Below are 26915 nucleotides of genomic sequence, written 5' to 3'. Positions count from 1 at the left end.
TTTAGCACAAACTCTGAATTAATTTTTTACTTAGTTTTCTATGAAAGCTTCAAAGTTTCTTTTTGCAAGCCACAATCTCTACAGGTGCGCACACACACACATGGTTTAGCAGAACATACTAAATTTTCATAAGGATATTGCATAACCTCCAGCATTTATTTCTACAACATTCTACTTTTTGTAAGAACTGTTAAATACATTTCTTAATAGGAATGTGTACAATTAGACAAGGTGGACTAAAAGTTATAGTAGTTAAGAGCTTCTTAGATGTTCAGTAAGTGTTGAGGTATTTTACAAAAATTGCATGGAAATTGCTGCCATTACCATGTCTTCATCAAGCTCACTAAGGGACATTTTAATCATATCTGCTTTTCTCTTCAAAAAGGGCTATTGCAACCAGCAGCAATGTGACAAGGAGAAATTTCAAAAAGAAAATGTGTTTCTTCTGAAAAGAAAATGAGAGCTGGAAACCTGAATAAAAGGCAACCCCTTTTTTTTTTTTCCCTGGAGGAAACTAGAGGAGCAAATAAGAACTCAAGACTTAACTCTAAACTCTAAATGGTATTTTTCTGAACCACATTTATGTTTATCTTGCTCTCTGGAAGCAGACAGAAAGATACTCTTGGCCTCACTGATAACTGCCTGAAGTAAGGAAACACAGTATAATATAATTCGTTTCATACCTCAGTGACCTTGAATAAAATGATAAGACTACATAAATGTAATGTAAATTTATTCCAGTGTCTGACACCTACTAACTCAAGTTTACTGGAAGGGGGAATCATGTAAAATAATACCCTTTGCTATCACAAGGTAAGAAGGAGAAACATGTTAAAGGAAGAACACCTGAGGAGTTTTGGTGTCAAGTATTAGATGACAACACCAGCAACAGAGCTGGAAGCGAACACAAAGAACATGGACATCATAATAGGCCAACAGAAATGTAAATAGCTTACACCAATTGTTTGCATACGATTGCAAAGCATGCTAGAGAGCTTTTCCTGCAGAAAGGAATATATTTGCTTATTTTTACAATGTGCAATTGTTTTAGTAAGCACAAGCTCTCTCAGAAATGAACTTTGCAGCAAAATCATGCTAAAGGTGTATTAGAACATACTAATAAGTTTATCTTGCCCAAACAAACAAAAAATAGGTACATTTGAGAGGGAAATCATTGTCATTTAGAGTAAGAGAGGGCAAGGGGATAAAGTATTTATGAGCATTGGCAAAAACAATTCTAAGGAAAGAAGCCATTTAAAAATAAGTTACGTATTCACTTGCAATGGATATACCTTTAAGCTTCTGTAAACCATGACCTGAACTGCATCTTAAAGGAAATACTGTATCAGTAGGAAGAGCCTTGCAAGAGCACAGAAAAATGCAGCAGTGACCCAACCTGAGCTGCCTTTGGTGTCTAATAACTCAACATAAAACACCACCTCTCCTGTCCTGAGCACCCACCAGAAGAGATGGAACCAAAGTCATTGACTGAATGGACTCCAGACATTTTCTGGACATTTTACAGAGGTGGCCCACAGACTGAGGGAACAATAGCTATGTACATATCAAAAAATGGGGAGGGAGAAGGTGGTTAAAGAGGATGTACTGGATAGTGTAAGACCTGCATGAAATAAGGGGTGGAGTTTGTACCGGGTTTGTCTGTGTTGGAATTAATTTTCTTCATAGCAACCCATATGGGGCTCTGTTTTGGATTTGTGACTAAAACACATCAATGATTGACAAAAGGCTGATGTTTTAGCTATTGTTGAATAGTGTTTGCACAGCATCAAAACATTTTCCATTTCTTATGTTGCCCCCACAACAGGTAGAGTGGTGGTGTGAAAGATGTTGGAAGGGGACACAGGCAGGACAGCTGACCCAAGCTGACCACAGGGATGTTCCATGACATAAGACCTTGTGATCAGAATTAAAAGCTCAGGGAAATGAGGAGGAAGGGGGGATGTTTGGGGTTATGGCATTTGTCTTCCCAATAACCATCGTGCTTGCTGAGACCTTGTTTTCTGGGTAGCAGTAAATATCTGTCTTCTGATGGGAAGTAGCAAATGAATGCCTTATTTTGCTTTGCTTGCACATGCTGTGGGGCTTTTTGTCATGTATTAAACTGTCTTTATCTTGACACACAAGATTTCTTTCCTTTTGCCCTTCTGATTCTCTCCCTTATCCTGCTGAGGGAGGAGAGGAGAGGGTGAGCAGGCGACTGGGTGGAGCTTAGCTGCTAGCCAGGGTTGACACACCATATCACTGTGAATACATTGTTAACTCAATTTTGAAGTGTGGAGAATTGTTTTCATAAATCTTCCATAAACCCAGAAGCTTTAATACTTTGGTGTAGTATTTATTTCCAGGTAATCTGCAGTATTGTTGAGTGGGCTTGGGAGGGAGAGGCATCGTATGTTTCTCTTCCAGATGTGCTACCTGTTACAGAAAGAAAATGTTCTTTGTGCCATTAAACTTACTGTTTTAATTAGCATTATTTTTTCCTCACTTACTGCAGTTGTTAAACTGATGCTGAGAGTAATTTTCCAATCCCTTTAAAGGTAACCTAGGGTTATGATAGAAAATATATTCAATTATCGCTTTTTATATACACTGTACAAGGAGGCAGCCGAATTTTAATGCTGACATGGAAAACATGCTGCTGCAGCAATAAACAAGCTCCAGCTTAAATGAAGTCAAGTGTCATATGTCAATATTGACACTATTTCTGAAAGAGCGTTTTGACCTTAAAATTATCAGACAAGGCAAACAATAACAATCTGCAACTAATAAGAGAAAACTGAAGAAAGCAGGTGGACATATAGTGGGATTTACAGAGAAAAATAAAACAAAAAATGTGATGTTAATATGAGACATTAATGCCAGACCTTTGTGGTTACTATTCATACAGTGTGCATTTACCTTCTGCAGGTTTTACGATTCTACTAATTGCTATGGGGCATCACTGTATATTGAACATAATATGGAAGCGGAAATTTGATACTCTTGAGTGATGCTGAAATAACTGTGAGAGGCCTAAAAGTATTACATTTCCATTTCTGAAGTAATTTTTTAATTGATGTATTCTTTAAACTGATATGGAAAAAAATGTTAGAAGATATATAGATTATATGAAAGCATTATGTATGCCAAAAGCATTCATCCAATCCAGGAAATTTCTTTCTCTAGAAAAATTCTTCTATCCCACAAAAATATCCAGCTGTGTAAATAGGCTGATGATCTGTGCAGCTGTATCATTTGTTTTTGCCTCAATATGATGAATTACTATACTTATCATCTGTCTATACAATAGTTGAATTAAATAGGAAAACAATTCTGTCATAACATCTGAATTTGTGTAAAATGTAGTGATTTTGCTTGCTTGTTTAAATTCAGAAAATAGCTTATTGATGTTGGTCTAGATTTAAATCTTATAAATGGGAAGAAACAAATACACCAAAGTCAAACCAAAAGATTGAATTACCTTGCTAAACTGCATCTCCCTCTCTACTGCTAAATCCATATCAGAGCACATAATTTTAATACAATATACATTGTGCAAATGCTGTTTATGGAAAATCAAAATGTGCATCACTGTTTTTATTCATAAAATATCAGTGATCTTGTTTGTAATGTTACTGGATATTGTTAGAGACTGAAAAATAGGGAAAAATACCACATAAAAGGTAAAAGGTGTTCCTAATTAAATTGAGTATTCTCACATTTCTAAATCTGCACACATTTACCTTATAGTGAAAATTTTAACACGAGAACAGTAGTCTAACCCAGTATCTCTAAGACAACAATGAAAAAAAATAGGAATAGAATATAGCGTATATCAATACTTCCCCAGAAATGTCTTTGTCTTTAATCCCAATTAGATTATTCTGTACAAATTTGTCCAGCCAAATAAAAACTTTTAATTTCTGAACCAAATAAAAGCTTCTAATTTCTATAGCTCTTTGAGGATAGGAGTTCCAAAACTGTAGAAATGCTGCTATTTTTGCTTTGAATTTCCTGCCTGTTAGGTTCATTTGTGTCATTTGAGATTCTGCATAAGAAGAAAGCCATTCTTCATGCCATCCAAGATTTAGTGCACCTCTCTGAGTGGAGCAAAACTGTGCTCTGCCAGTGTATACTCTCCTCCGAGAAAAATTCATTACAATCCTTTTTGTTACTTTTAACCTATGATTATTCCACATTAGGTCTTTCCTTCTTTTCCTCTGGAAACTTCCTTTTGGTAGGTCCGTTGGTGAGGGATGCTGCTGAGTGTTTGCAGGAACCCGCCACAGAAGCAACCACCCAGACCCTGCCCCCCTCACCCCAACTTGCACCTTTGCTGGTGGATGCCTCCAGAGACCACGCCTCTCCATGGGTAGTGTGGCATTCCTACCTCTTTCTAAGCATGTTTTTTCCTTTCGCAAGTCATATTTATCCCACTGATTGTTACTTCTATTCTTTATAACATCTGCCCCTAGTTTACTAGCACTGACATCTGAGTTGTTCCTAATTCCCTAGATGTTTCCTCAAACCCGTTTTAAATAATGATGTCATTATAGGGAAATCATACCAACATTTTTCCTCATTAAGCCTGCTATTTCAGGGCATCTAAGTTACTTGCTGACATGATTACTATGTTATTACAGCATATAACAGTTATATTATTAAAAAATTACAATCTAAAGTATACAGAGTATATATAATACATAACTGTAAGACTGTTCTAATGTTTCATCTCTAATACCATGATCTATTCTAATGTTCATGGTGAGTTTGTACCCTGTTATTTCTGTTTCACACTCACTGCAAAATCTTGGTGGGCGATTGTTCCTCCCATTTAATTTTTGACTTCTAGTTTTTATGCAGAAGAATTCAGCTAGAACCCTGTTTTTAAGCAAGTCTTGCCATACCTTTTCCTCTTGAACTGAAGAAATGCTCGTCTGACCCAGGAAGGTGGAATGTGTTTCAGCCTGAACTTTGTCTGTGTGACCAAACCCTTTCAATGTAGACATAGGTCAAGCAAAATCCTTTAATGTATATAACTTTTAATGGCTGAGTAATGCCAAGTGGGCTTAGATGTCTTTTTGAAGCGTCTTCTGTATTCACTTGGTCAAGAGCAGTTGTGATTTGTTCCCTACTTTAAAATGAGAGTAATAGTATTTCCAATCTCACCAGGCTTTTATGTCACAGTGAATGAATGAATGCTTAATGCACTCGGATGCTCTAGTAAAATCCTCTCACCTTCTTGCTGCAAATAACATGACTTGGAAAATATAATTTGCTAATTAATTAAAATTATACTTCCCTTAGGAAATTCTTACAATAAATCTTCCTTGATACCATTATGTGGCAAAAAGTGCCAATCTCTTACTTATAATTTTTTATTTCATTAAGGGGAAGAGTCATAAAATATACGGTCAGATTGAGAGACTGGAAGGCATTTTTGGATGTAAATATGTCCAGTACTGGTTTTGGCTGTGATAGAGTTAATTTTCTTCAGAGTAGCTCATATGGTGTTACTACTTCTTCGACATCACAGTGTGCCTATAGGATGTACAAAACTCAGCAAGCAATGGATTTATAGTGTTTTGGCAGCAGTTATCCTGCTGGAGTAACATGAAAACAAGCTCTGATATTTTTTAAAGACACATTTTGTTTGTTGTCTACTATATGGCTTATAGGATTCACACAAGATTGTGATAGTGTTGTGGTTCAACCCAGCAGGCAGCTAACCACCACACAGACATTCCCTCACTCCCCTGCAGTGGGATGGGGGAGAGAATAAAAAAAAAAAAAAAAGGTAAAACTTGTAGGTTGAGCTAAAGACAATTTGATAGGACAGAAAAGAAAGGGAAAATAATGTTAATGACAAAAACATATACAAATAAGTGATGCATGATGCAATTGCTCACTATCTGCTGACTGATGCCCAGCCAGTTCCCAAGCAGCAGACCCCTGGCCAGTTTTTCCCCTTGCTTATACACTGACCATGATGTCATATGGTCTGGAATATCCCTTTGGTCAGTTGGGGTCAGCTGTCCCAGACATGTCCCCTCCCAACTTCTTGTGCACCCAGCCTCCTCACTGGTGGGGTGGGGTGAGAAGCAGGAAAAAGGCCTTGATTCTGTGGAACCACTGCTCAGCAGTAACTGAAATCTCAGTGTGTTTCAACATTATTCTCATCCTGAAACCAAAACACAGCATTATGCCAGCTATTAGAAAGAAAATTAACTCTATCCCATCCAAAACCAGGACAGATAGTTTGCTTTCCAGGAAAGCCATAAGCACTGTTACAATCTTGCTTATGAGAAAGGTGGAAAATACTGGTGGCATCAAATGACAGAGGTTAGTCCCAAATTTTCTTGGTTTTTAATCTATACTCACTCAGAGCTAATCAAAAGTTCAGATCTATCCCAGTGAGACACATAAACTGAAAGTAAAATTGGGAATAAAAAGGAATTTGAAATGTAATTTAAACTTGTTCAGATCCTATAGTTTACAACAGAGCGTCTTCAGATGCTCAGTATTTTAGATGATGAGTCTTTTTTTTTTTAATGCTAGAGCTTTGAAGTTTAGATAAAAGATTCACTCCTGAGGAACAGGCTTTCTTCTCTTCATGAACTATACAGCACTGGACATTTTACAAAATGTAGCTTCTTTATAAATAACAGCAATGAAAGCTAAAGTCCTTTTCTTGAAGAAAAATAATAATCTGCATCCATGATAAAAGCAAATGTGATCACTAGTCGTATAATTTGAGGCATATTCAGCAGAGATAAGGAATTGTTAAGTCTGTTGTATTAAGAACTGATTGACCTCATTTGGAACACTGCAGTTTTGACTGGCTGTTTTTGAGAATGATTAACTCCTACTGAAACAATAAACTACTTTAAGGACACCAAGAGAAAGAGCATATATAATAAAAGCAGAGTTAGGCAGGCATGCTTTAATTAGTCCAGTATGTTGCAGAGTAACTTGATTATCATGTATAGGTACAGTGGGGCATAGTAAGGATGGGATGCAAACCCCAGGGAGGAAGAAGACCAAAGTTATGTTGGCACAAAAAGAGGTGGATAGAATTCTGTTTGGACATTAGAAGGAAAACCGTAGAAAGCAAAGCGGTATGTTTCTGTAGATTTAACCAAACCAGAAGGTCATGGAGGAGAATAAAAGAAAAATTCTTCACAAGCTACAGTCCTTCAGGAAAAGACTGGTCCAGCATAGGTCCTTCATGGGCCACGGTTCCTGCCCGAAAAGCTGCTCCTGCATGGGATACTCTCCATGGGCTGCAGCTAATGTCAGCAACCTGCTTCAGTGAGAGTTCTCGCACGCCTCAGCTTCCTTCAAGAAATATCCACCTGCTCGAGCAAGGGGTCCTTCACGGGCTGCAGCGTGCATACGTGCTCCACCCTGGTCCTCTCCATGGGCTGCAGGGGATTCTCTGCTCCTGTGCCTGCAGCGTCTCCTCCCCCTTCTTCTATCTCCTTGGTGTCCACAGGGTTGTTTCTCACACTGTTTTTTCCTCACACCTCACTGCTGTGCAGAGATTTGCCCTTTCTTAAATGTTTTTCCAGAGATGCCAACATCTTGGCCGACAGGCTCAGCTGCATCCTGCAGTGAGTCTGTTGTAGCTGGCTGGCATGGGGTGGCCCTTGGCCTCATCTCATGGAAGCCAGCTCTGCCACCCTCTGTTGACAGCTCTTTGAAACCTACACCCAAAACCTAAGTATATCTCTTTTTTTTCCTAAATAATCTTGTATATTTATTCCTAAAATATAAGATGTGTTTCTTACTGATGTATTCATATCATAGTATAGATAAAGTAAGTCTGCAGGGTAACTGCTACGCTTGAAGCCAGGATGAAGGTGTCTGTTACATATGGCCCCACTACTGATGTTCAGAAAATATCTCAGTTTGATTTGAAAAATGTAGAAGTTTTGCTAAGAAAGGAAGCCTGGGATGTAAATTGGAGAGAGAAATAGATCTAAATTCTGTCAAAATTAGTATGATTAGTACCTGTCTGAGCAAATTTGTCTTTGGATAAATTTTATAATCAAATAAGACAACACTGACGGATGTGTGGATGAATTTTCTAATGTGCCCGTGAATTTGAACAGAATTCAGTGTTAATTTTAAAGCAAATCTTATCACTAAGGATTAAAATACATTTTATATGAGACAACTTCAGTATTAATTAGTTTTGATTTTTAAGTTAGTGGACTGCAGTTTTAGCAGGCAGGAGTGTTGGGCAATTTTTACTTTATGAACAGTATGTGTTTATCATGTTTCCTCCAGTACAGAAGCAGACCCTGCGTTACTACACAGACAGCAGTAATGATCTTACTAAAGATGTGGTTCAGTCCTGCCACCTTTGCTTGCATGAAATCACAATGTGACCAGTTTTTCAATAGAGTAAAGATGTATTGAGAACTGCCTTATATCAGTCACTCTCTTAAAGGCCAGCAATATCACTGAGCCACAGTGGCTGCTTATTTACATGGTAACAAGCTTGTCTTCCAAAGCTAAGTAGCTAGTGTCAAACACGTAATTTGTGTCTTCTGAATCCTCTTTTTGCCCCTAGCCATTGAATCTAAATGTTTCCTTTACATGAACAGGCTGCTGTTTTTCAAGTCAGATTCCTTTATTCAAACAATGCAAAGCGAACCTTATTCCTAGGAAATCAGTTCGTAGTTATAGGTCAACAATTCCACAGCATTACTGTATTCTGAATAGGTAAAATTATTCCACTGCATTCTAATGTTTAATGGTATATGAAAGTAAAAAGCTCTATTATCTCCCACTGGAGAATAACCTGCTCTCAGAAAATGGATGAATGCTAATGCTGGGGAAAATCTGTCTAACAGTTCAAATACTTCTACTAGCTTGTATTGTTGAAAGAGTAATACACCTCATGTACAGGTTGCATTTCTACAGTTTCTTTTCTTGACTACCTTCTAAAGCATTTTCATGCAGTGAATTCAGCAGTTGTGAATGTTTAATAAATGTAGTATGTAGAGCGGGATAGTTAATCTTTTTAGACTTTCTTTGTGCTAAGACTAATTATTGCACAGCTCAGATGCTTCACATTTTCTCTTTTTAAACATTAGTTTAAGAAATTCAATATTCTAAAATGAATGATAGTGTTTATGAAATATGGTCAATATATTGGATCAGGTATTCAGATGGTCTGTGTTGACACAGCTGCACTGGGGTCTAGGTAGTACAGTAGTTTAAAACATGCCAGTTGAAGTTTATAAAAGAAAAAAAGTATTGACTGTCATGCCTTTGTCTACAAATTAGTCCTTTTCTAGAATCAAGATATCAACCCATCCAGACCATTTTATTCTTTTTTACAGGTTGCATCCAGATTTTGTTCTCTAGATCACTGACTTAGCACTTCTGCTCTTGGAGTGTACAACTGACAATGTAAAGGTTAAAAAAATTGGTTTTTGATAAAGTCCTTGGCAAAACATGGTATGAAGTATTAATGGAAATGAAAAATTGTTCAGTTTAGCTCCACACAACCAGGACTGTATAAACTCCCTTTGGCCAGTGATTTTTAGCTTTTTTTTGAGGGCACAGACATATCTAAACCATCTTTATTAGAGATTTGAAGTGAAGTCATGAGATGCATGTACTCCAGATACTGTCTCTCTTACATATGGCTTTCTTCAGCTGTCAGGGCCTTGTGGGCACAAGCAGACCTTAACTGCCCTGACGATCCTCACCTGGTGCCTTCATCCAGGCTCCACTTCAGCTCAGGTTTGAGCATCTGGCCCTTTCAAGAGTTTTCTTGTGAGTATACCTATCCTCATTCCTATCACCAGTCTTGGACCTATACTGTGGTGGCCTAGTCTCCAAATGTCTCTTTCGTCCTGTCCCCTGTGCAGTAGCCTTGGCCCCAGACTGCTTCCTGGACTTGATCTTGCTGCTCACTGATGGAAAGATCAGAGGCAAACAAACTGCAGACCACACCTATGTATTGGTTATGTTGTGATCAGTGAATTTGAGCTTGGGATTGATATTAAAAGGCAGATATATTGACTATATTATAATGAAAGATTTTTTATTTTTGCTGTGTTTTTTTCTCCATTTTTTTTCTTGACTGTGTTTCTTATCCATAATTGTTTTCTCATTTTAATGCACCTCTAAGTAGTGCTTTCCCCATGTATAGCAATTGCACCTGTATAAGATCTTTTTGACCTTAATTTTTGGAACTCTTATTTATTTTTCTCTTATTATCTTTAAAAGCATATATTAAAAAGAAGAAACAGGGATTTATTATTTAATTCTGCAATTATAATCTGAAAGTGAAATTTGTCATGTAGGGATATCAAACACAGAAAAGACTATAGGAGACTTTTCCTTGGCTTAGTGGACTTTCATTAGGCTCTTTGTAGAATTTGGCATATAAAATTATACTTTAAGTGTCTCTTGATACTGACACAGAAATATAAAGATACCTTTATATAAGTAGACTATGCATATGTGCTCAGTTAACACCCTTTGTGAGGTAAGACTTCATGTTATCTACCTGTGTATTGCTTAGAAGAAAATAAGGGACAAATCAGTTCTGTTTTGAAATATATAGTGATATGAAATAGAGTCATAGAATCATTTAGGTTGGAAAAGACCTTTAAGATCATCAAGTCCAACCATTAACCTAACCCTGCATTCCAACACTAAACCCTGTCCCTAAGCACTTTGTCTACCTGTCTTTTAAATACCTCCAGGGATGGGGACTTGACCACTTCCTTGGGAAGCCCGTTCCAGGGCTTGAAAACCCTTTCATTGAAAAAATTTTTCCTAATACCCAACCTAAACCTGCCCTGGTGTAACTTCAGACCATTTCCCCTCACCCTATTGCCCATTACCTGGGATAACAGACCACCACCCGCCCCCCTACAGCCTCCTTTCAGGTAGTTGTAGAGGGCGATAAGGTCTCCCCTCAGCCTTCTCTTCTCCAGACTAAACAACCCCAGTTGCCTCAGCCACTCCTCTTAAGACTTGTGCTCCAGACCCCTCACCAGCTTTGTGGCTCTCCTCTGGACATGTTCCAGCAATACAACATCTTTCTTGTAGTGAGGGGCCCAAAACCACAGTATTCAAGGTGCAGCCTCACCAGTGCCAAGTACAGGGGCACGATCACTTCTCTGTGCAATTCATATTGCCAGAAATATCTCAACATTTAAAAATATTTTGCTCTTGATATTTATAATTCATTATTTTAAATACACACAATAATAACAACATTTATTTTATTTCATTTTAAAGGTTTACTTCTGCAAAAGGAAACAAAATGTAAGTACATGCATTTAAAGAAACCTTGAAGTAAGTGATAAATGAAAGACATGAAGTTCAGGATTTTTTTTACAGACCTTTTCATTGTTAGCAAGGTGTTTTGGCACTATCTTCATTCCGCTGCATCACTCTAGCAGGCTGGCATCAACAACAGAAGAAAACAAGAAATATGCATGGGAGAATAACTCAAAGCTGAAGTATCCAATACAGTATCCTTGAAACACTTTTAATTGGAGAACCAGGATGAAAAAGATATTCTGACACTCATTTCAATTTTTGTGAAGTTTAAATGTGCTGGGATACTATTCTTAAAATTTGGATTATCTGATCAAAAGAGGTAGGTTGGTTTAATAAATTTTTGTTTAAGACAAATACTTTTGAAGTATGACTGAAGTTTTATGCTAAAACAAAGTGAGAAGATTATATTTGCTATGGTAATATGTAGATCTAGAAGAGGCAAACAGTGATTAGCAATCCTAATTGTTTAAATTTATGGTAGCCATTTGTCAAGACTGAAAATCACAAGATGACATTACTTTGTAGATTAGCCTTTCTTTTTGTTTTAATAAATTGTCCTAAGCTAAACACAGTCAGAATTGACTGCTGCTTGTGCTAGATGTTGTATTGGTCATCAGACAGTGTATCAATATTCCTCATTTCAAAGCTTTGTCATCAGATTTGCTTTGTTCTTTTTCCAGGCACTGAAAATTCATGTATAGACATTTTTCCTATGTTCCCCTCATTACAGAAGGTGCTAACACGCATGGTTGCTAAGGGCTAAGGCAAAATACTTGATAAACGGTTTTAGCACATAAATGTAATTTGATGTTATTTTCTAGGATAAGCTAACAACCTCAATTCTGATGCTGAGAAGATCTGAGCAACAAGAGAGACTTGGAACTTATTGAAAAGCAGTCTGCCCATAACAACCATATAGTTTATTTATTGATGTTTTGCTTGTATGCACAAGTGGTAAGTTGCTTAGGAGTTAAGTATGGGCTATAAAAGATGCAGATAGTCATCTTGTCCTAAGTTTCCTGTTGCCATGATCAGACTGTTATCAGAACCAGGATTGCTTTTCAGAGATCATTTGTAGTTTGTCTGTATCACATATCAGCAAATATATCCCTTCATAAAGTGTGTTGCTATGCTGTGCAAAACATGAGCATAATGAATGTACCACAAATCAAAAACGTGTTTTTCACAGAAAAATACTATTTATAAACTTCCAAGAACAATTTCTTCATACTAATTTTTTTTAAAAATTATGAATTTAACTGCCTAGTTTAATTGCAAGTTTGTGTTGAGCCTTGCTGGTGATTAGCTTGTAGGAATGATTATCCTTATAGGTGAAAATACACACATTTATTTGAAATTAGAAGCATTTTAAAATACTGTATAAAAAAACCTTGTATACACTGAGTGTCTAAAATCCTTCACGTTAAAAATGTAAATGAGGGAAATTAAAGCAGAATCATTCTACTGATATGGTAGTGTTCAAGAATTTTAATCGTCCATATATTTTAGTGTAAAGTTTGTATTACATTCCTGTGATAAAATACAACACTGTGGAATACTAAAGGCTCATCTTGCAATTACTTAACAATATTAAAAATGTTTCACACTAACAAATTCAAAACATGACAGAGAGGAGCGATCATACTGTGTAACATTTAAGTCTGCATATGCAAACTCAAGCCATGCTGTGGTTATTTACAAGGCTAGAATACTATGGAACCATTCATCCTTTAGAAATCACCAACAAAGGTGCAGCTCTTCTTTGGAACCACTTCTAGCTAATAATATTTTCTTGTACTGTATTTTTTTTAGACATACTGTGGAAACAAAGGAAGTTCTGTCTTTTATTTCTGCTGTCACATATAATACTGTTGTAAAATGACAAAGCATTCCACTTTTATGTCATAAGGCTTGCTATATTTTTGTTTGACAGTCAGAGAAGCATTTTATTGATGATCTCATGAAATATCAGTTTGCATTCATTCCATTAAAGCCAAGCATAGAAACTTCATCAAAGTCACATAAAAGAAAGATTTTTATACCATCATTTTTGTCACTAGTGTAGCTCTGAACACATAATCCATAAAAAAACCCTAAATACTGGGAGAAATGGTAAGGGGTTTTGTAATTCAGTCTAGCAATTCACATTTTGTATTTCTTCATGGCCCAGGAAAGACACAGACATGTTAAGTTTCTAAAGCAGTGCTACTCTTGACAAACACAAAAGACAGCTTAGAACAAGAGAATCCAGCAAAACTTTTCTTGGACTATTTCTTTTTGCAGTACCCTAAAACCACTGCCCAGCACTGTCACCACTGTACTCCATTGCCTTCAAATTATCTTCTGCAATAATAAGCAGAATACAAGTTTTTAAGTACACTGAAAAGTTTTTAAACCTGTACATTCACAAACACTGATACATTCTCCTGTGGTAGTGTGCACTGGATAAAGGTCTTCATAGGAAGACAATTTAATTTGCAGTCATTACATTTTAATTTCATCACAGATTTTGGTGTGCCTTTCATGCATTTTCCCACAGCATTCCCTTATATATTTTTAAGAATTGAATTGATAAAACTATAGGTATATTAGTTTATATTAGCAGATCAATAAGCAAGAGTTCCTAAGTATGTATATTGTTATTATCTGTATAGCAGACTATTATTATCTATTTGATGGATTAATGTGTATGTGAGAGAGCAAGAGAAGGAGGGGGAGGAATGAAGAAACTCATGTTTCATGTACATGACAATCCTAACACAATTAACGCACAATTCTATCACTAGCTAACAAATTTAGATAAATCTTTCACTACTGTTAAACTGACAGAATATGTCCATGAAAAGTGAGACCTCATAAAATGGAAAAGGAGACCATCACTGCTGGTGAGAGTGCATAAACCTTTCATATCAGGCTTTCACTTTGAGACAATGATGAACTCCTTGCTGAGATGTCAAACTCCTTTGTCATAGTCTGGCATAGGGAGAGAACAACGACCTGTCTCCAGCAGACCGGGTAGCTCCAGCAGATTAACTCCCAAAATTCTAGTGAGAGAAAGATATTAAAGTTTTTATAGAACGAGTTGGAACAATGTGTGAGTTTTATGCTAGGTGCAGGAAGCTAGGTGTAGGTGTGGAGATATCTATTAGATAGCATTGCACAAAAAGAAAGGGGGTTGCGCAGCTGAGATGTACATGTATATAGGACAGATGATGGAGTAAGATTTTCATGGCGTCATGGAGGTCAGTATTCCCCAGTTTTTCCTAGAGGTAATGCAAGTGTAGGGTAGGAAAACCAGGCCAGATTGTGCACAGAAATCCTCTATAGAGCACGTGATCAGTTCCCTCCAGTCTCAGAGATCTTCTTTAAAGGGTAGGCGAGTCCATCAGCTATCACTGAAGGAGTATATTGTGATGAATCTATGATGGCTTGCAGATGTCATTCAAGACTAGTGAAGCCTGGTGGAGTTTAAAAGTATATGTGCCTTTCTCTCCCCCTTAATCCCACTTTCTTTGATGGCATGCCCTTCCCTTGTTACATGTACGCAGTTAGGCTGTTGGTGTAAAACAATATAACGGTGTCCTCCAGACATTGTGTATTCTTGATTATTTTTCCCCGTTTTTTTCAGTCTATGCATAATGCTTTGTGGGAAGAAATGGATGGATTTTCTCTTTGATTTCCACATGAGAGGACTGTTGAGATTAGGGATAACAAAGCAGTCAAATATGTACGGACTAATTTTGCTGGAGGGGGCTGAATGTCATCTTCATTGGTCATTTATTGGCTGCACTTCATGCAACTGGAACAGTAGTGTATTCCTCTGTAAGCATATTCAGAGATGCCTCTTCTGAATTCTGAGGAAGAAAATAGAATATGAGATCATTTTTACAGTTTGGAGCCTCTTGGCAATTTCCAGAGATTCTCAGGCCCATCTGAAACTCCAGTTTCACTTGAACTGAGCTCCAGTTCAAGGAGTTATCCCTATAACTCATCTCTTACTGGCTACTGTCAAGACAGGATATTGGGTTGCCTGGACCTTTGGCTTGGTTTGTTATAAACATGTTTATACCTTGAAACCATTGATGCGGTCTTGCTGTTTACTGTACATGTGTTACAATGTGCGTACTCTAGGACAGCTACTGTTTGTACATGTTCGGCCATAGGTAATATGTACTCTCCGTAAGATATATGATCTACCTAAAATATTAGGTACTAACTAAATAAAACTTTGACAGGCTATTAACTCAAAATGTACCTTTTATTTCTCTATTTTATTTCCCCCAATATTCAATTTCTGAGCTATAATACATTGCATGTTTCGTATTACACATTTTAGTCATTCAATACAAGGAGTGTCACATGAGAAAAACACAAACAGAAAAAGATTAAAGCTGAAAACAAGTTCCCAAAAATTGTCTGTGACACTTTCTACACTTTTCTCATTATTAAGTAGCTTCACATAGCCAATTACCTACACAAATTAATTTTTTGTGGAATTGTTATATTAACTAAATTTTATTAGGCCATTAATATTAATTAGCAGTGGGCACACACTTTTCTTATTTAATTTTGTTTTTTATTATTATAAAATCAGAAATATGTTAAAGCATAGATTAGTCTTTTATTTGTGTTAGTAACTTCCAAATTATTTCAAAGATAATACATTTGTATGTAATATACCCAAACTATTAAAAAAAATTTATATGAGTGTTCTGGGTAAAGCAATCACCTTAAAAATGTTGTATTTATATTTTCTACAAGCCGCAGGCTCATGTGCAGAACAGTGTAGGTTAAACATTTGTGTACCAGGAAAAGAAAATAAGATCTAGCAATTAGCTTGACCTGATGTTCTCAGTGTAATGTAAATCAGAAGCAACTCTGTTAAAATCAGTAATGCTATAACAAAATAAAAGTGATAAAGAGGTCACAATGACACTGCATGGTCTCTGTGTGTTTGTTGTTTTTTCAGGTTTGGACATTTGTTTGGGTTTTTTTTAAGGGGTGGGGTTTTTTTGTTTTGTTTTGTTTCTATTGTTGGCCATATAAAAGAAATTAAACTTCCTACAGTTTTTTTTTCCATCTCTACCTTCTTCCTGATTTGCACACAAAACCTGTTATTTTACCATATCTAAAACTTACTTTCAGACTGAGACCTGCTTATTATTTCTCTATACATTCCACTTAAATGCACATTTGATTTCTTATGCTCAATTTCAGAATGGTGTTTTGTAACACAAGATTTCTTTTTCAAATTTCCAGCCATACTACATATGAAGTATCATGTTTGCACTATGAAGTATTATATTTGCACTATGAAGTTCTGATACACTTGCTTTCTTCAGGTTGTCATAGTCGAAAAATTCTGTCCACAGTGAAAGTTATTTCTAGAATATTGGATGAATGTGCTGGTGTTGGAAGGTGGGGTGTGATACTTTTCATTAGAAAGGGTTTTTCCCTAAGGAAATAAAAAAAGAACAGAAGATCTAACTGGAAAGTCTCCAGTATTTTAAGCCCGATTTTACAAACTGAACTCTGACTTGCAGGCTTCAAGATTCTCAGTCACTAGCTTGGAGGAGCCTCCTTAATTCATTTTTTTGGCCCTTCCTTATCTCACTGCTATATAGAGCAGATAACATCATAGTACTTGCCAGCATCTTTATCCCCAGATGTGGGCTCATAACTGAGTGATAACATGAACAAGGTTCTCACTTTTTTCCTCTTATTCTCTAGTGTAGAAGTCACACAACAGTTTAGTCCTTTGTGATTTACTAGTTTGATAGCTAAATAAACATAGAAGAGATGCAATTTGGCATCTTCAAAATGTTATGTCACTGATTTTTTAACTTAACAACAGAAGAATTTTCCTTATGAAGTGCAAAGTTAATTCAGTCTTTGGCCTCAGCATTGTGTCTGTTTTGTACTTTTAAATGGATTATGTGCCAAGAGTTTTTTACTGACCGCCCTACTTGCTTTCACACCTATTTTCTGCTTCGCCACTAGCAGGAAATAGTACTTGGAGCGGCTAGGTTAATAATACGAGTGCAGCCATTAGGTTAAGTCCTGAAAAATCAGAAGAAACACTCACATTAAAATGTGCACAGACTAATATGAAATATGGAGGATGTCATATAAAAAAGTCTGCTGTTAAATAATCCTAATTCACAGCTGGACAGTTATTATGGCAAATAACAACAGCACTAAGTTACTCTGAAAGCATTAGGAAAGATCCATGCCTCTTATTCTTGTGACAATTAATCAATGTGAATTGAAAAAAATCTTAAGGTCCAGTTCTATGGGTATTTCCCATGGAATACTATTCATAAGAACCCTTGCCAATAGGTCTTCGTGTAATCATATTGAAAGCCTTTAAAACACTGAAGCACTGGTATTTCTGCAGCATGCCACTGTGCTACTAAGCTCTGTAGGTCTGAATTTAAAACATAAATAAATAAAAAATAAACACACGCTGTAGTGTATGATAGCCAGTGGTAACCAGGGCAATGAATGAGTCTGTTATGCTCAAACTAAAAGCATGAGCACATTAGATACTGCACTAGGTACCTACACTAAGATAAAAAGCCCTATCGCAGGAACTGGCTTTATTTCTAGAGCTTGTTAAACTGGTGGCTCAAATGGGCAATGAAGCCTTTTCAATTTTTAGATAACTCTTCCAAGTTCTTTGCAAAGTGTTCTGAGAAAAGAGCACTAAGTGAAAACTGGTATTTTAGAAGACAGTTTTTGCTGGAATAAACTTTAATCACATCAGAAAAATGTCACATTCTATATCCTCTTTTGTTCTTGCAGCACAACTGAGAAAATAATAAAAGAGGAGAGAAAAGGAAAATGAGTCTCTGTGATCGTACTGGAAGATAATTCTAGGTCAAAAACCAGCTAAATAACTGTGAATGGGATTTGGGGGCTGGGGAAAGTGTTTTACTGCATACAACTGATTGCCGGAACTGTGCAGGCACGAAGTACTGAAACATCCACCCTCAATTTTATTTTGATAAAGTAAGAAAAAGGCAGAAAAGCTCATATAGTGTTTGGACAATAGCTAGCATAGAACTACTTGAAGCAGTTGCTTTGGATGAAAACTGCAGTCAATCCATTTCAGGAAGAACTTTCTGATGTTTTAACACTATATCAGAGATCATTTGGGCATGGCATTAATCAAAATGGAGTGGGCACTACCAGTTAGATATAGAACTATGAGGTTTCCTGTGCATGTACAGTGAGGCGTTAATGGAGTTTTATTTGACCCTGCCAACCACTCAACCTGTGTGTGCCCTAATACAGCTCATAACAAAGGACATTTCATGTGATTTATTTAAACCATTGCCTGTTTAGGAACATCTCCTAGTATGTTATTACAGCCCATATTTTAGAGAAAGGAACCCTATTCCTAGGGGGAGCAAACTGGTAGATAAGATTTGCCCTGAGATGCCCTTGATAATATCCAAGCCCTGCAACTTTTATATTTCATCAATCTTTACTGATTACCCATTTTTATCTAGCAGTCTCAGCTATCACAATTGTTTAAAACTTGTGTCATTACTTGTACCAGTGTAAAGGAGGGAGGAGGATGCAATGAATCCGTGAAAAGGCAGACTAGGTAACTTTAATCTCTGGTTAAGCCACTCGTGCAACTGCTAGGTTTCATCAGAAACAGAAGGAAAAGAGAATAATTTTCTTCTGCTGTGAGGTATAGGGTATTTATTTTCTCTCTGAAAAATTAATAACCAGGAAAAAGAATCACTTCAGGTGTGTGTTTTGAGGTGTTTATTTTGCTAATTCCCCTCCTGGCTTCCTCAGTTAGAATGATCATCAGGAATAGGTGAGTACTTTGTTAGCTTTGAGGGCTCCACTAACTTCATTTTCTTTTCTTTCTGTTATCAGAGGAAGAATCTATTTATTTCAACACCTCCCAACTACTTCTTCCTCCTTCTCTATTCTAACCCCTTCTTCCCTCCAATTAATTTTGTATAAGTCAAGCCTGTGAAATTTCACTTATGAAGAAGCTTGAATCCATTAGAACCCGTTAAAAGTAAAACCCTCAGAGGTCTCTCATCAGGAGATCATCCTTTTTCAACATAGAGATAAGGCTAGTTAGAGCATGCACTTTCCTCAGGGTGGGACACGATTTATTTACTAAAAATTAATATTTCATATTGATAGTTTCAAATGAGTTGATCAGACATTTTCATTTAATATTTGTTAATCCTTTCACCTCTCTTTTCTTTTTTTTTTTTTTTTTCTTTTCTTGTGACAGCAGGGATAATTACTAAAGCTTAAATGAGAAACTTCATGGAAAACTAAGGTAAACATCTTTTGGAACTTATGCTGTCTATACCAATATGTAAAAATATAATACGCCTTCATTTTATTAATAGTTCTAATATTTTTCTACTACCAATCACAAAAGAGAAGAATGGAAATGATGTAATTAATCTTCACAGCTTGCTGCAAATAAAAATCTATTTTCCCTCTTTTTTTGTCATTATTATTTTCTTTTTTTTGGCAAATGGTCAGTTAAAATCTCCACTTGCTACTCTACAGAGCCATGATTGTCACTGTACCAACATACGCAGATGGTAATTGCTGTTTCATTTTCTGGCTGTACGTCAATAAAAGTTAAGACTGTTCCACCGAGGTAGCACAAAGCCTTTTAATAAGTCAGCAGTTTTGAGCCTACAAAACCCCTCTACTATCTAGATGTAAAGTAATCTAAATGAAAAGTAACTGCAAAATTTGTTACAGTTTTAATATCCAAAGAAATCCCCTCATTAAAAAGCAGATATTTTATGCATACTATAGAACACATGAAAATTTAAATGTAAAAATAATATATAAATAATTAGTAATATCAAGAATTTAAATTTAAATTCAGGTACTATTTTTTGTACTGAACTGTTGAATTGTTATAGGAAATTATGAATATTTTATTAAAAATTATCAGAAGAGGCCATTTCATAAAGTAAGATTTTATTGCCACTGGACGTTGCGCAGGGCAAAAGTATAACTGGATTCAAAAAGGGAAATTCATGGAAGACACAGGGCTAGCTGTTAAATGCAATCATCTAAATGCTACTTAATGAGTGATTGGCAGAAGCTGTAAGGGTATTCTAAAGGGCTGCTCTATAATTGAGCTCATTCCTAAACATCTGCTAGTGGCAGCTGGTGCTCCATTGCCTAAATGTAACCTGTGAGCATTATCAGGGATTTATGTCTGACTAGATTTAGTCTGCTCCCAAGTATGGAATATTCTTCGAAACTTGAGGTTCAAAGTGCCTGAAGGAAAGTTTTCCCACAGACCTTTGTTTTCATGACTGCGGGTCCTGTGAAGGCCACCTATAGAAATTCCAGACTGACCTTTTACCACCTACCTAATGCCAATGATTTTAGCACTGTGACAAGGACTCACAAGCCTGGTTTCATTTCCTGCTCACGTTTCTCCCTCATTTCTCTTCCTCCTTATTCTGTTCCTGTTAATTTCCAAGTGATGGCATGATACCTGCTGCCTAAACTGCCTCTGAATTTGTCATTGATGTAAAGAAAGACAGTGCAAGGGAAAATGGCGGGCTTAATCTTGCAGCTGCAGCGGCCACTATGTGAGGACATCCCAAAGGCTGCTCTGGCCCTCTCAGATTGTTTTTAGTGTCACACCTTTTTGGTAGTCTTTGTCACTGCAACTGCTTAGCTCCAGCTCAGCTGGAAGGTCTAGGCCTGATAAACAAATATGGACTGATGGCCCAGCACTTCCTTTGTGAAGCTGCACAACCAACACTGGCTCCAAAATTTTTGTATATGAAAGGATAAAATCATGAGTTGTTGGCTGATGCCGTAATGTTGTCATGTTTATGTCAAACTTTGGGAACATAAATCCGTGTCCAAGAGAGTGACCGTTGCATAATGTAACCTCATATCTCCTGATTCTCACCAGGAATGGCTTACTGGTATGGTGAGGGTAGGTCCACCAAGGGCAAAGCTGCAATTAAGGTTACCAAGGCTATTCTTGACATTCTCTTCCTTTGTGGAGAGCAAGTAGGAGACATATATTAAAAATATCCAAACTTCGTGCTCTGGACCCCTGAACTAGGCAGGGGTGGCTAATGGGTACCCTGTTCCTTTCTGGTGCCTTCACTACAGTTTTGTAAACCACGTAAACCCTCATGTGACACACAAACCTCAATGTAACAAGCAGAAGGATTTGTGAACATCTTATCAGGCTTCCCCAAAGGATTCATGCTATCCATATTTTCCACATCTCTGACCTCAGACTCACAGAGAGCACTTAAACAAAGAAGGTAATGTATGATGTAGGGGTACCTGCCTACATTGCAGGGCACATGCATGTCCTTATCCCATTGGGTCATGATGCAGCACTCTGAAAATGAACAAAACCTGGTTTAACTGTACTCTAATATTAAAAAAAAAAAAGTATCTTGATTCCACAAAGATATTTTAGTAGAGAGTAGAGGGACCTCTGCACACGCTTAGCATTTAGCGGTTTCTTAAAATGAACTTTTGATACAATGTTCTCTGCAAATGTCTCTGAAGTACAATGCAATGTTGCACAGAGACAGATAAGCTATTTCTGACAGTTCACTCAGGTTTCAGAAGCAGTATCACATTTACATATTGCTCTTCTTTAAGTAGTAGTTCTTATGTATATTAGGAGCCACTAGCAAACTGGCAAATCAAGTTCTTCTCTCTTACATTTTGGATTGTACAACTTGGATGAGACTAACTTGTCACCAATACTTGGACTAGTCTTGGTTGAAAGTGTAACTCCATGAAAAAACAATTAGATTTATGCTCATTCCTTTCTTACAAATGGAATCATTATCTTCTAAACAATTATTTTTTAAAGCTTTGTAAACTTTTTTTCTGATGTCCCTCTTATTTGTAGTGAAATTACTCATGACAGAAGATACTATTCTTTAGTTCATATTTTAACTATGCTGATCTCCACTTGGGCTTTGGAATGAAAAATTCTGGGGTTTTTGCCTCATGAAAAATGTGAATTTTTAAGAACAGATAAAAACCTGGAGATTTTTCATAATAAATGTTTATTCACTGAATCTAATGTAAAATCCAAGTATGACCTAGAGAATTTAGAGACACGGTGTTCAAATGCCATCTTCCAGCCTCCCAAAAAGAAAGACAATGAAAAATATGCTTTGTTCAGACAGAGGTGAAAGTATTTTTTAATCTTTTGGGTCTTTCTCTTTGAACAAGTTTATTTTTATCTTAGCTGGTATCTAAAATAGTTTTAGCATCTTCTCAAGATTTTAGGAGTCTCATTCTGTGTTACTGAAATCAATGTCAAAATATTCATTGACTTCCATAGAAATAAGACTTGTGTCACATCTATATTAATTCCTCTATGATTATAGTTTTCATCTTCCTTCTCCCTTCATCTCCTTTGTCCAACATGTTCCAAGTCAAGAAGATAATTTTGGTTTGTTTGTTTAAAGGAATTATGATTAAAAATGCAAGTAAATGTAAAATTATTTCCTTTTGGACATCTGGAGGGAAATTCGTTCCTGTGCAGAGCATCAGCAGATTTATGCACTACTTAGCATAAAGTTTAAGCAGTATGTGAGTGATACAGACATCTTGAGCTGTACCTCTACATGGAGAAGGATTGCTTTCTTACAGAATTAGTGTTTCAACATTAAATCTATTTTAAAATGCTATGGAAACAAAAAAAAATTATATAGGTCATAAGATGGACTTGACTGATCTCCTTTGAAAGTATGATAAAAAAATTAAAATACATTTAACCTTATTTTCATTTTCCTGTGTCGTTCTAGTAATAGAAATCTTACCCAAATTCCTCACAATTTATTAGTGTCAAATAAAACAGCTTTGTAAAACTCTATACATTTTTTTCTACTACATTCCTGGAAGTATGAAGAAGTAAATGGATGCACTGGGGGAAAAGACACAGCAAAGGCCCCATGTGAGCTTTCACCATATTAGACATGAAATGATCCAAATGGAAGAAAATACTCAGCTACGAGTGAAGCTCTGTAAAGCTCTGAGACCCACTTAGTTATCAAAATAATCAACCATGAGATATAAAAATGTAAGAATAATTAACTCTAATGGGCCTTTTTGTTTTTTCCATTAGCAACATGATGAAGAAGGTGACATGATAGTTTAGTAACTGAGCCGGTAACTCCAGTATGTTTTAGCAAAGTTGCATTTGAGAGAGGCTGTCAGGCTAAATAATTGAAATAGAAACTGGAGGCACACCATCTCTTTCAGGGCTAAGTATATAAAATCTTATTTTTATGTTGACTTTAGTCTTTCATTACACTTTCTGAGGAAATAGTAATTGTTGGAGTTTTTTCTTCTATTTTCCCTTTTTTTTTTCCTTTTTATTGCTCTCTATTAATGCATACTCAGAGATTAACTGTCAAAGTTTAAAAAAGAAGAAAAATAGACTCCCAAAGAGCTCATTATTTTATAAACATTGATTAGACCTGTGAGAATGCAAGTGCTACTGGTGATCTTACTAAGCAAGTTTATTTCCTATTGACATGATTTCCTATTCAGAAAAACTTACAGTATATTCAATTTTTTTTCTGTAACACGAGGTACTGATTTTGGCCAGGCATAGCTATTAATACTTCACAGTGCAATGCTATGCTATCCTATGCTATGCTATGCTATGCCTGAAGCTATTCAAACTGGTGTTCTCTAATGTAGATATCTGTACATGTTTGTAGATCCTCATTATTGTTCTATAGATTCTCTGCAAATGGTTCTTTATTGACATGAAAGTCCAGGCAAGACCTTAACAGTTTGGGGTATGACTATGATTCACTATGAGTTTACGTATCAGGGTAGGTATGTAGTTCTGCAATCATGTAACACTTTTTGTGTTTGTTCAATTTTTAAAAGAGTATGAGTTTTCAAGCCTTTTCTATATAAATTCTATTTAACTAGTTGTTCTCCTCATGTATACAGACCATTTTTTAACTACGGTAGTTTTGAACTCCAGTCCTGTCTTCTAACATTAAAAAAAAAAATATATATTTCCCAGTTTTTTATCTTCTGAAAATATAAAAAATAGCTATACCATCTTCTAGATCATTAAGGGAAGAAAAGCGAAGTGACCATGCATCTAGGATAAATCACCTTGGAAGCCTATTTGATAGCATCCTCCATTTTTATAGTGAACAACCCATGACTGTTTTCTGAATACACTTTACCAATGAATTTAGCATCTCCTTGGTAGTAATTCACTTACAGTGGTCTAAGCAGATACATTTCTAACTAATCTGTGCTATTTTCTCCTATGCTTACAAAGAGAAGTATGATTATTTTTATTAAAATATTTCTGGGAAATTAAATTATTCCCCAAAATATGACTGTCCTCTTTTAAGCTTATTGAAAGCTAGCATCATGTGTTCCTGTTCCTTATCTTTTCATATCTTTCTGCATTGTCCTCAGTGGCTCTAAGTTTTCATCAGCCACTTCTGTGACTACTAGGTCCAGCCATATATGTGACGCATCTGACTTGTCTGCATACTAGCTAGACTGTCCTTTTCTCACTCAGTGGTATCACTGATGGTAACCCTGTTAGCTGTATGTCAGTAGTTGACCTTTTTAGTGAAGACTGATACAAAAGGCATCAGCATTTTTGTTTTTCGGAGTTATCTGTTATTTTCCATTGCAATGATGGATGTTTGGATCTTTTTCTTGGTATTTCTCATACTTTCAGTGCTCTGTTTTCATAATATATGTCAAACAAGTTAAATTCTTCCATTATCACCAAGTGCTTTTCTCTATATGAATCGCATACTTACAAACAGCCCTATCTGCCTGAACCTTCTTGGTATACAGTAGATCACAGATCACCACAATTATAACAGGTCCATTTTTTTTTTCTCAGTCATGACCCAGAAACAATGTTGATAGTTGGACCAATGGGAGACATTATTTACAGTATAACTTTTCCTACACAGTCCCACCATAATTTCAGAATAAATTCTATGTTTCTATATAAATATTCTAGTTGGAATCATTCAGTCAGTTTTTTGTTGTAACAGTTAATTTATAGTACTAATCTCTTATTAATACTTCTAGGCTGGTCTATTAATACTGCTAGGTCTCCATTTTATTTTCAGTAATAAACATTAGTAGATCAACTTTCAAATAGCCTGAGGCATTCCTTGTTTTTCACCCCCCTATAAATTTTAACTTTGTGTTTCTACTTTTTCCAGACCTTTGTTGAGGATATTGCTGTTTACATCTACATGAGGACCTCTGTTGTTTTAAAGGACAACTTTAACACATCATCCAATATGGCTATACATTTGTCTTTATGAAGTTTCTGCATTGTCTCTGAGTAGCAGGACAGTGAGCTTCCTTCCAGCTTCTCCAAAGAGTCCGTTGTGACAATAGGGCTAGAGTACTCACATGGAGGAATAATTGGTTGGTAAGTAGCCATGTTTGTACATTTATTTACAAATAGGAATAAAATCTGCAGAAGGAAGGAGAGAATCCATAGAATCATAGAATTGTTTTGGTTGGAAAAGACCTTTAAGATCACCAAGTCCAACTGTTAACCTAGCACTATCAAGTCCACCACTAAACCATGTCCCTAAGCACCACACCTAGATGTCTTTTAAATACTACTTGTGCTCCTGATCCCTTAACCAGTCATCCCAAGGCCCTGAAGTCTTTCTTGATTACCCTCAGACTTCTAGGTGCAACTTCATTAATGCCTACCCTAAAAATCAGTAACGGATAGTAATCTGAGGGCCATACTATGGTAGGAAGCTTTCTCTTCACATCTTTAACCCAGGCCCCGGGGAGTAGCAGACTTCCCTAAGAAGTGAGTCTGACCTGAATACTGGGCCTTCTGTTCCCCTCAGAAGAGTCTTCTATAACAGTGACCTGTCCGTGTTTCTGTATGGAAGCAGTTTTGGCACAGGGTGCAGGCCAACTTAACTGCGGCTACACCTCCAAGCTAGATGAACCATTGTCCTTGTTATTGTTTGGTTCCACTTGCAGAGCCTCATACCTATTGTACAAGGGCACCTGGTTCGGTGGGGCGCTCACAGAGGAGAGGTGCCTGCTGTGCCAGACAGGAACTTGTTGCCATTGCCCCCTATCCATTAAGTCACCACATTCAGCCAGGCAGAGAGTGGATAAGGAATCTCCTATATCGTGCATCCTGTCTGCCTGTTGGACCTGTCCCAGGGAATGTAGGGTGCTATTCCTGTAGTCTGTCACTCTCTCTCAGATCCCTGATACTCCTCAACCTACTTACCTCCTCCTGGAGGTCTGTCATTATGTGGAGGAGTTCCTCTACCTGGGCATACCTCCCACAGGTTTGCTCACTGATGCTGTCTGGTACCGGCATAAGAGGAGGGCACAGCCTGCAGCCTGGCACCTGGGGTCTGTCTGGGAAACTGTGCCAGCCGTGGTGGGTGCAGAGCTTAGAGAGGCCATGGCTTTCTGCCATGTGGATACCATTGCTCCCTGGTCGAGCTGGCAGACCTTCAGTGTCCTTCCAGCCCGCCCTTCTACATGAACTGCCATGCAAACTGCCATGCCATGCCCTTGCTGCCATGCCACAT

Source organism: Egretta garzetta, unplaced genomic scaffold (genome assembly GCF_000687185.1).
Source record: "Egretta garzetta isolate BGI_Z169 unplaced genomic scaffold, ASM68718v1 scaffold45, whole genome shotgun sequence".
Classification (NCBI taxonomy): domain Eukaryota; kingdom Metazoa; phylum Chordata; class Aves; order Pelecaniformes; family Ardeidae; genus Egretta; species Egretta garzetta.
The sequence above is the reverse complement of the archived record's forward strand: the minus strand, read 5'-3'. Positions refer to the sequence as shown.